Source organism: Alligator sinensis, unplaced genomic scaffold (assembly GCF_000455745.1).
Source record: "Alligator sinensis unplaced genomic scaffold, ASM45574v1 scaffold737_1, whole genome shotgun sequence".
Lineage (NCBI taxonomy): Eukaryota > Metazoa > Chordata > Crocodylia > Alligatoridae > Alligator > Alligator sinensis.
In genome coordinates this window covers 577,128-587,065 of record NW_005841930.1, presented here as the reverse complement: position 1 = coordinate 587,065, position 9,938 = coordinate 577,128, and the positions used below count along the sequence as shown (strand labels likewise).

Here is a 9,938-nt window from a genome sequence, read left to right as displayed (position 1 = left end):
ATGTATACATATAAATCTCTAAGCACTGATACATAAGGGAAAAAGATTTAAAGGAAAATGAACATATTTTCAATAGAAATATTTCTACAACCGCAAAAATCAATCCTTTCACTAAAAAAATATCAACCACTTCTCAAATATGCCCTGAGGCAAATCAGCTCTTTATCTGATAAAAAAGACCTTAATAAATAGTACATGCATAGCTACATTGTGCCCTTAATGTCAACAGATGTGTTGAAGTAAGAGAGGAAGCAAATTCCAGACAAGAGACCACCACCTACAATGCTCTGTGCCTCTAGAGCTCTGATGTCCAAATTTGTGGATGTTTGTCTAACTACTACACCTTGTCTCAGTTTATCAGGGTAGAAGTTAAGGAGAAAGTGGCCTCTGATATAACTGGGCATCTAGCTGTTTAGACCTCTGTAGGTTATGAGTGAAAAATTAACTGGAAACTATTGCAATTGATAGACTACATTGTCTCAGCAAGAAGTAGTTAGTAAATGTGCAAACATATTTCTTGAGGGGTGACATTTTTGGTGGTGCTCACATCTACCCCACATTGAGCACACTTGTTATCTAATCCTAAAATGACAAAGGCAGTGATGGTTGTGGTGAAATCTTCATCTGAGAGAAAAGGTTGCAGAAAACTTCTGGACAAATGCAAGTCAATAAGTACCCTGCTGTCTAATGTTACTACTAGGATAGGTACAGGAATTGAATGAGAGAAGAGTGTCCTGGCAGGAAGCTCTTCCTAATCAGATCCCTGTTATTACTGAGTTGGGAATCCTGTGAACAGGAGTGAGCCATGGAAACCCTATTCCAAGGTTAAGTGGAAGATTTGAACCCTGGGGCTAGGTAGAGATTACAGTCTGAGTGAGCTTTTCCACAGAGGGGTAGAGTTGGGGAAAAGACGGCTTGGGGGCCAGAATCGACCACGGAGCACAGTCTTGTAAAGGAGGCTGTGGTCACCCGCTAGAATTTTTTACTCTAGAATTGAAGGCAAAGATTAATTCTTGTTGAGACTCTATAGAAAAGTGGAGAAGGGGCAGGGTGGGGAAAGAGGACTTCTGAGGGAGACTCTAGGAAGAGACATCCTGGTGGTGTAACCTATAAAATCGTAGTGAGACAGGTCAAGAGCATCTGTGGCATAGGCGGAAACTTTGTTAAGGAGATGCAGACAAAGTTGTATTTTGCATGGGCAAGCTGGCTGATTCCCAAGACTAGAAACCCATAATTAGAGGGCTTGATTTCTCCCTATTCTCCTAACCTGTGAGGAAGTACAGAGACCTCTTGTTTACAAGAAAAAAACTGGAGTGACAGAGAAGCCCAGGAATTGGAGGGAGAGAAAAAACACACCTTCAGGAAAGAAGGGCTTTGCTATGTCAGGCTGGAACAGAAGACAAGTTGCATTTTATAGAGTCTGATATCTAAAAAATGGCAGCCTTTTTAATTTGGTCAGAAATTAAAACACCTCAGCAACTGCAACATATTAAAGGCTAAGAGAGCCATTGGGTGAACCAGGAGGGAAACTGAGGCATGGTGATGGCAGTGCTGTGAAAGGCCACGAGGACAATTGCTTTGAGACTGCCCACTCAGTCAGCAGAACAGAACTCTGGGGGAGCCGTCTGGGTAATGTTAGTACAGATAATCAGTGTGATTAACTGATTGCCAATTGTATGAAAAGCAATCTCATGTATGTGTCCCCTCTACTGATTAGCAAAAGGATCTTTTCAACTACAGAGAAAACTTCCTACTCTACCAAACCCTGAAGTATGGTCATAAGAGGACTTAAAGAAATCTGAGAGCTCCAGACTTGTTGTAAATATCTTGAAAAAAAAAAGTATGGTGGCTATAAAAAGCCCCTGGTAGCACAACAGCTGGTACTTTGCCCTAGTGAATGGAGACATTGATTATAGCCACACAAAACAGACCTGCTATCTTTGCTTAGAAATGTGGTGTACAGGTGCTCCTTGAAGGTCACAGCTCAAATATTTCCAACATGCTGAGAACCTCAGTGAGTGAGGCTGGCTGAAATTCAGGGGGAAAAAAAAAGAAATTGCAGTTGTAAAACAAGGTGTAAATTATATTGTGTCATTTTAAAGGAAAAATAAAAGACTATTACATATTCCTCCAGCTGAGCTTGAGAGCCTTCAGCAGCTTGCATTTCCTCTTGCCTTCATTCTTCAAAATCTGCCACTTGCTATATACAAAGAGAATTTCAAGTTAAGGAGCAGGAGGACAAAAACACATGCAATGGTTATGTATTTTCCCAGTGCACAAATCAGTTGGTGACATGTTTGTAAAAAGGCATGTGGAGCTGTAGACAGAAAACAGTAGTGCTAATTCATATCATCCTGACTTTGCCTGACTTCCTTGCAGAGATAAGAGAGGCAGCGTGTAGCCCGTCTCCTTTCTGTTCCTCCGAGACATAGACCATGACTTCCTGTCCCATTTACTACCCACCCCAGCCAGCTGCTGGTAAAAATTCCACTCCTTACTCCTTTCTGTAGCAAAAGCTCTTATTCAAAGCTAAATCACAGCCCAAAAGAGGAAGTGTTGAAACATCCACATCTCAGCATTTCAGGCAGCCAAAGGAATGCAAAATGTCCCATGTGGGATTACTTTCATGCAAGACAGAGAGAGAGTCAGTTTCCCTTAACGTTTATTTTTTAAAGAATATGTGAGCCTATAATTTAGAATGAGAAATGTATATTTCCAATATATCTCATGTTCTGTTTTGTGTCTATTATTTCCCCATACTCTTCAATGGAGGCCTTTTTTTTTCATTTTTAGTTCCATGCTTGTTATGTCAATTGTTAGTCTCCTAGCAGAGGGATACAGAGTTATTATTTATTTCGTTGACCTACTTTGGTATCACTCCTACTCACCTCCAAATCAGGAGTAGAAGCAGGTTTGCCCTTCTGTCTTGTACAGAGAAGTAGGTTAGGGACAAAGTACTTCAACAAGAAAAACAAATAGTTACAATTAAGCTTGAGAGGACCATTTCACTTAGGTTTGTTGCTTTGTTGTTATCTGTAGTAACATTATAGGGTAAACTTGAGGAATAAAGTATGTCCTGCTGTAGATCCCAAATGATGTGTGATAGAAACAGGATCAAAATACCAACTTCTTAAACTCTAATATGTGCATCTATTTTCCATGCAAAGACGTACACCCAGCTTTATCTCTTTATCCTCAATGGTATATTAATACCTTGCTATCTTTTTTCTGTGCAGGTGATCAGTGGTCAGTGAAATTTCTAAGGATCTCTTCAATAAACAAGAGCTTTCAGCTATTCATGCCAATGGGGTTTTTACTAAAAATCATGTGAGTGCAAATTATACTCATTCTAGTGTAAATCTGCAGTTGTTCGTTCATTTTAATGGAATCATTTCAATACAAGGGGCCAGTCAGATTTTGATTCAAGATCTCTGTATATCTATCTATCTATCTATCTATCTATCTATCATTAGGGATGATCAATTAGTTCTAGTGAATATGTTTTCTAAATAAACAATCTTACTAGAACCTATTTTGAGAAATCTGAGCTGAATTAAAAAAAGCAGATTGTAGGCACCCAAGATAAAACTTCAGTGAAATGTAGGTTCCTGAGTCCAACTGAGTGTTTTATGAATACCTTGCCTAGAAGTGCATCTGAAAGTTCATATGCAACTAAGTTTTTCCCAGTAGCTTTGGTGCCTAAAAATTTGCAAACGCACATTCCTTGGAGCACTGGTATCTTGGCTAGATTGTGCGTCTCAGTGCCTGAGCACATTCTTGATCCACACACAAAGTGTCCCCGCATCTGCAAGTTCTGAGGGACGCTGTCTGGTAGATGTGCTCTACTCCCCTACTCAGCATGGTGACTGTTGTGAACCCCATTGTTAGGCAATTACTTCTCTCTATTCACTGTACAAGGAACTTGTATGCGTAGCTCAGGCTTGTCCACTCTACTTTCACCATAAGATGAACATGTCAATGCTCTGCATTTTTGTGCCCAGGTATCTTAGTAGACACCAACTCAAATGATTTCCATCTCTGAGCAGAATACGATAGGAGTGTCACTTCACACAATGAGCATGATATCTTCATTCATCCAAGATAGAATGAATGTTTAGGAAATTTAGGTTATTGTCCAAGAGCACATGGCCTAGGATTCCAGGTCTGATGCTATAAGCCCAGCTTTTCTGTCCAAATGAAGGTGCAAATGGTAATTGTAGCATGCATCCCTCAGAGGTATAAGTGAACACAAGAAGTCCAACTGTATCCCTTTGCAGAGGTAGCTTATGTAGGGGGAAAGTATGGGAAGAGAAAAACTAGTCTTAGTTGTGTCTCAGAGATGACAGCCTCCTGTTAGGGACTTGAATCTGCCTCTCCATCTCTGACGAGTTGACACACAATGAGGAGGAAAAAAGAGAGGAGAAGACCTGAATAATATATACAGCTGACATTACTTGCTTCCTATTTGGAGCAAGAGGGAAGGTCAGGGACTAGAACATAACTTTCTGGGTGATTGCTTGAAGACCCTGTGGTCAGCTTTCTTTTTATAGAAATTCCTTGATTCATCACTGCTTGTCAACATCCTTTTCCTGCCCTTATGCCTGCTTTTAAACTGGAATAAAAATCACTATTCAAACAAAATAAATTACAAGAAGAATTAATTCAGAACAAGGGGTACACATGTCCTAAGTACAGATTGAAGATGGCATAACTGGAGTTTGCAATCACCAGGAAGGAGGATCACTCTTTAAAATGATGGTATTGTCTTCAGTTAAACTTGTCCTATTTACTTGTCCTAAATCCATACCCCTTTTTAATTGTAGTTCACAGAATATAATTAAAATTGTGTATAAAGCAAACCTACAGTCTACACTGATGCTTAAATTGTATAGAAATTCTGAACCATTATTAATTTGTACAAAAATCTCAAAGTGATTTTATAGTGTGGAGAACTTTTAAATATATTTATCACAGGCAATTTTCTCTGTTAATGTGAACCTACTGTGAATCTTTAAGGCCAAATACAATGCAACTTTCATGAACTTTCCTGAACAAGTAAGATTCATGTATGTACATACAAGACTCAGAATGTGCCTTGTTGAAATTTTTTCATGTTTATTGCAACCAGAAAGTACCCATTATTATACTGAAAATGCAAAAGCTATAGATAATAAAAAATAACATCTTGAAGTGTGTTGTGCCAGCTTAAACTCAGAGAGTGAATTTACTAGATTTGGAGTTAGCTTTGGATCTGATTAAAATGAAATATGATTTGCAACATAGTGAGGTAGATCAAAACTGAGGAAGTATTGCAAATTCAAATCCAAATTTTGAGGTCTGGGTCATTGAATCTCTTTGAAATAGAGAAACACCCAGACCTTCTCTGAGTTTATCAGTGAAGGTTTATATTAGACAAAAAACATGCTAGTAAAATAAAAAAGCTACAAGTAAAGTATCTCACTATTCAGTTATAGGTGAGATTTTGGGGCTCAGAATGAAAGCTGCTTCAGACAATTTAGCTGTAAATGATTATTTGGTTATTCCAGCTAGGAAGGCAAAGATGCCCAGATGGGATGCTAGTTACATTGTGTGCCACTGGCTACAGAAACTAATGCATTAACTATGGTAGCCCAAGGGTTTTCTAGGTTTGGGTAAATCTTTGACCCCTAAACAATTAATGATTATTAGTACTTGCTAATTTAGACATCTTTTGAGGTTTTCTGACCTTTGGTCTCTTGAAGAAAAAAGCAGCTACTGGTTAATGTTAAGATTATCTACATATCTTATCAAGTATATGTGATATTAGACACTACTCATTTCTGTATCTTCTCATTAAGCAAACACAAGTTACCCTCTGCAAGTGTGGTACAGTAACAAACAGAAATAAATAGTGACATACACTGTTTGAGGTCTGTAAGAATGCACCAGTGTTCAACTAAATACATAGGATAATGAAGGGATAAATCATTTGAAGCCTTTCAGATGGCATTTCCAGGTATCAGAGGAATTTTATTATCTTGTTTACTTTGACAAATACAGATGAAGATATTGAACAAAATGTGTAGAAGGTAATCAGTTAGCTCAGAACAGTAACATAAAAATGTGTTATGTGTTTTCAGAAAGGATAATGAGTATGAGAATTATTCATTCCCAACATAATGCTATATGTTTTGTTTATAACATACTGCACGTATGAGGTCTGGTATAATTTAAGCAATTTATTACCTAAATACTCAGAAAGACTGGTCACTGCTTAGCTGATATTGCTGTCCGATAGCTATAATCTCTTTTCTCTCACACAATTGTTTTCTATAAAGTTCCTATCATTTTACAAAGTGAGTCTGCAGCATGGGTTCTTCTGTACCAAAATGGTGAAATTCCTGCAACAAAACACTAAGATTTCTTCTTCCCTTCACAGGATGCTATCCTGGCCACATAAACTTCTTCCCTTCAGAAACATTTTATTGAGGGCTCTAATATGATTTAGATATTCTTACAATCCTAATCTGTCTTGAAAAGCATGTAAGCTTTACCCAAAACTCTTAATGGTGTGAAGGAGCCTCACTTGCACATCCTCCTTTTAGCCTAATGGCTAAGGAACTTGCCTATGAGACTTAGGATCAACATGATTTTCAACCAGGGTGCCATGAGATCCTTTTAAAGATGTTACACAGTATTAACACTGTCAGGTGTGTAAGCACCTACATGTGATTCACAAGATAAGCCCAGAAATTTCAAATAGGAATCCATAGTGTCAAAAACATTCTGACCCGTTGTGATTTTTCTGAGTTCTTTGCAACATACAAATCGCGTTATTCTTCTCTGGTGTTAAAAAAAAGAGTGAAAATTAAGCGCTGGAATTTTCTGAGGGGTGTCTTGAATCTAGAGAGGTTAAGAACCAATAGTCTAGTTCAGGGGTGGGCAAAGTCCAGCCCACAGGCAGAATTGAGCCCATAGCTACTCCATTTCCCAGCAGCCCCTGCCCACATTGCTGTGGCCAGTTTCCATGGAGACCCCAGCAGTAGCAGTGCCATGACAGCATGGGGCCTGGGTTTCCATGGAGATCGGCCCCAGCAGTGATGGCAGGACACGTGGCTGGGTGGGGAGGTGCTCTGGGGCTGGGATCTTGCAGCTGTGACAGTATGGTCTGGAGGTGGGGCAAAGCTGTAATCCACTACCCGCACACCCCAGGCAGGGGAATGCAGGCAGCACATCCTGACTCTGCCCCAGCTCTGGACTACGCTGTCACCACTGCAAGATCCCAGCCCCAGCAGTTCCCCACTCAGCTGCGCACCCTGCCAGGGCTGCTGGGGCCGGTCTCCATGGAAACTGGCCCTGTGCTGTCACAGCACCATTGTTGCTGGGGTCTCCATGGAAACCACCTGCAGCAACACAGGCAGTGGCTGCTGGGGAACTGAGTCCAGCTACCAGCCAGATCTGCTATTTTACCCACCCCTGGCCTAGTTCCTCCCCATTCCCCAGAGGAAGCTTAAACCTGCATTCTTATCTCCTGCTACTGAAAATAGTGTCCTAAGCACCGAGCTAAGTGGGGCAGAAAATATCCTTTCTATTGCCACTGGGCAGTCAAGAGTGGAAGTACATGGAGCCAGAAAGGGGATACATAAGTGGGAGTGGCACTGTGTTCCAGTAAGCTTTGGTATCATCTTGGGAAGGAAGGAGCCCTGGTTTCTAGGCTCTATAGCTAATGCTCTCTGTGAATTTTATCCAGTGACTATTTAATGAAAAATACCTTAAACAGTATCAGGAGCAGGGGTCACTTCATATCCTAGGCATATTGTAATAAAATAACATGATCACAATAAGTTTCTTCTTAGTCAAAATATACAAAGCCAACCAAATGCTGCCACCACCCTTGCCTGTAAATGCTGCAAATTTGCCTTAGCAGAATATTTTGGTTTAAAATTATGAATTTTAAACCAAAATAGAGCAGAGATAGAGCGAGAGAGAGAGAGAGAGAGCATGCTCCACCCCTCTTACTGAAGCCAACAGATTGAGCAGCCAGTGGGGAAAATATCCTGGGTTTGAATAGCAAGCAAGAAGCAGAATATTCCATGACCCAGTGAGATGGCTATGGCCCTATAAGGAAAATGCTCCTCTGTTAAACTAATGAAAAACCATTTAAGTAATGAAGATGAACAAGTTTCACTGAGGGCATACTTTGAATACAGTGGTGTGACTGATGTACCTGTGGTCTAATTAGCCTTCATACTTTTTACTACTAGTGATGATGTGTGAGAGGAAAAGGAGTATCCTCTATGCTCAAAGATCAGACTGAATTTTCAGGACTGATAGGGATGAAAACATTCTTGTATTGCTTATAAACTGAGCATATTTTCTATTAAGGCACACTAATCGGTACAAGGTACAATATGATGCAATATTAAAAAAATCCAAACAAGTTAGCAAGTCAAAGAAAAATGGTTAAGCCATATATAGAGATGTGATCTATAAAATAGCCCAAAGTAAAATAGTCAGCTGTTTAAACAGTTATTTAAACAAGAAACCATTAAGACTAACTTGGTCACCACCTGAGGATAATAAACACATAAATGGAAGCTCTGATCCAGAGAAAAGGGGTTGAGTTAGCTATAACTGCAGCTTTTACACTTGATTATTTAAAGTGTTAAAGTTTTTTTAATGTGATTCTAAAGTTATGATATCTTTATATGAAAAAATAGAAAGTGCATTTACATTTTAACAGCTACAAAATGAACATAAGTTTTTAACAAGGCAATTTAAGGATCTAACTTCACAGTGGCTTACTGGTGGCTATAATACTTACGCTGTAGGACATCATTTTGAATTACTCATATTATACTATGTCCATCAGAGACATTTACAGGGTCAGGCCCTATAATAGAAATTTTAGTCACTGGGTTACACATTCTTGGCTGAATAGCCATCTATATTCATTAATGCCACATAAACACATGAAGAATGACTAATGTAAGTGTTATTAAGGTCATATTAAGTTCATTCCTTATTTCATACCAAGATCAACATCTCCAGTTATAGAAACATGATTAAGGGTCTTGTCTAACAAAGCTGGGAAGGCATGATAAAGTGAGATTTTTTCTACTTTTTAGCCTGTGTTTCTTCATAAATATGGCACCTACCTAAAACATGTTGCACGTAATTTTAGACCAGTTAGAACTGTATAAAAATGCAAAGTGCTGTTATGTTTTAACATTTCTGCCATGCATACAGTACATCTCTCAGTTAACTATGGAGCTGTGGTCATAAGAAATTGCCTGACGGGCAGGAGCACTTGCTTCCTTATTTCCTCTCTCGCTCTTGGAGAGCAGTAACCAGCTACTGGCCCTGACAAATAGCAGATTACTAGCCATTTTATGTTAGGATGGGAGTCCTGGGTACTCAACCTCTGCTGCTCTGACTCAGCAGCAGATGTTAAAGAAGCTACTCACGGGAGTGCATGTATGTGTCTTACTTAAGCCTCTGTGCAGCTGTGTAGGGCTGGTCTGTGCTCTGACTCAAAATACTTAAGTTACAGTGCTTGGGATTGCCAACATAACTCAGATCTCATACATTTGTCAAAATTCCCAGATGCCTTACCTAATCGAGCGTAATTACTTTACCTCTGTGTGGGGGAGCTGGCTTAAAAAGCTCAGAGACAGGCAATGTGTTTGAGGCAATTCTGGATTAGTGCCTTCTCTGCTGTTAATAAGGACATTAGCCTTCTGTTTGAGTAATTACAAAGGGATCATTTTCTATCAAGTTCCCTACCTATTATGTAATTGAACCATATATGTAATTGAAACCACCAGGCCTCTTCGTAATTAAAACGTAAAGACATTTTTTTCATGTGTTTCAAAAATAATATGGATTTTAAACTATTATATAAGCAAATCTTTCTGCATCTTATGAAATGTGGAACTTTAACAGTTATATCAAAGCAA

General features: G+C 39.3%; 1 long non-coding RNA gene across 1 annotated transcript; it reads right to left on the bottom strand.

Annotated features, from left to right (window-relative positions):
* Positions 1–1,951: 1,951 nt before the first annotated feature.
* Positions 1,952–9,650, bottom strand: LOC102383855. Its single transcript, XR_323307.2, has 3 exons — positions 9,595–9,650; positions 2,123–2,200; positions 1,952–2,028 (listed from the first exon to the last, which is right to left on the bottom strand). It is a non-coding gene; the product is annotated as an uncharacterized LOC102383855 (long non-coding RNA).
* Between the last annotated feature and the right edge of the window lie 288 nt (positions 9,651–9,938).